Raw genomic sequence first — 1,812 nt, forward strand, 5'->3', positions numbered from 1 at the left:
GGTTGGTTGATGATGCATGGAGGGATTGTAACCATGACTATGAGACGATATACGATAGAATGAATGTAAAACTAATGTTCTCTCATGTAAACTATCACATAATTCACAATAAAGCATTAAAAAAAAAAAAAAAAAGGAAAATTCTCAAGGACAGAGTTTGTGTCTGCTTTGTTAACCGTTTCTTCTTGTTGGTGCCCAGAATGGAGCCTGGAACATAGTGGACACACACCACAAATATTTGTTGAATGAAAAGATCAACAAACTCATCAATTCTTCTACAGTGTTCCTTAATCACTGCTCAACTTTCACATGCATAGGAGGCTACTGGAAATACCATGGCTTGCGTCAGAAGCACCTTAGTCCTCAAACTGACATCTTTGCTCTTGAACACTTGAGGTGTTGTGCAGAAGATCTGCCTAATGTAATATGTCATTTGATTTCTTGACTGCTGCTTCCATGAGTGTTAATTGTGGATCCGAGCAAAATGAACTGTTTGACAACTTCAAGCTTTTCTCCATTTATCATGATGTCATTTATTGGTCCACTGGTGAGGATTTTTGTTTTCTTTACACTGAAGTACAATCTATACTGAAGGTTGTGGTCTTTCAACTTCATCAGTATTTTAAGTCCTCCTCCCTTTTGGCAAGCAAAGTTGTATCATCTTTTTATTGCAGGTTGTTAATAATGAGTCTTCCTCCAATCCTGATGCCACATTTTTCTTCATATAATTCAGCTTCTAGGATTATTTGTTCAGCATACATATGGTTAAATAATACAACCCTGGTGCACACCTTTCCTGATTTGAAATCATTCAGTATCCTTTGTTCTGTTTGAACTACTGCCTCTTGGTCTGTGTATAGGTTCCTCATGAGCACAATTAAGTGTTCTGGAATACCCATTCATTGCAATGTTATCCATAGCTTGTCATGATAGACACAGTCAAAAACCTTTGCATAATCAATAAAATGCAAGTATTAACTTGCTCAGGCACCCCCTCTAGCACCAGAGTGTAGTTACACAGACAGAGAGAGAACAATTAACAGAAAAAAAAAAAATGTGTTCACCACTTTATCTCCAAGGTTTGGCCAGACCTATGCAGTGGGAGCGCTTCTCTGATCCTGCACCTGCTCCATCACACCCAAGATGGCTGCTCCAGGACCCCCGGGCAGCTGCAGATCAGAAAACACCACTTTTCTTACTTCTGCTACAAATCCCACTAGCAGTAAGCCTTCGATCCTTTTAAATATTCCTTTATATGTAGTATAGTGTTCTGGGGCTGTGCCCTGAACATGCTTCATCTGGTGTTCTGTGTTATTAGTGGTGGAGGTCTGCACAGTGCATCTCCCTAACCGTCATCAAGCCCCGCCTCTCCCCCTAATCTCTTCTTCCCTTTTTTGCCTTTTGATCATTTTTTTTTACTACTTTGTACTCTCTTTCTGTCTTCATCTTCCCTCTCCTTGATTTTTGGTTTTGAAAAAAAAAAAAAAATTCTTTCTTTTCTTTTCTCTATTATTTTTCTCTTCTATTTTCCTGTTCCCCATTACTCTTTTTAGTTGTTATGATTTTTTTTTCTGTTTGCTGCCTGTTTCTATTTATTTTTCTTTATCATTTTCTCTTTTCACTGTTTGTTTATTCTGTTTTGTTTTCTTGTGTGTGTGTATTGTTTCTTCTTTTTCCCATAAGACAGGAGACAGCAACCTTGTCCATACAGCCAAGCCACAACCTACCCTCTGAAGCCACACCCATTGGGCAAGAGCCAATACCAGTTCCTCTACCACCTGATCAACGATAGACAGCAGCCAACACCAGCCA

Source organism: Chrysochloris asiatica, unplaced genomic scaffold, assembly GCF_000296735.1.
Source record: "Chrysochloris asiatica unplaced genomic scaffold, ChrAsi1.0 scaffold00052, whole genome shotgun sequence".
Taxonomy (NCBI): Eukaryota; Metazoa; Chordata; class Mammalia; order Afrosoricida; family Chrysochloridae; genus Chrysochloris; species Chrysochloris asiatica.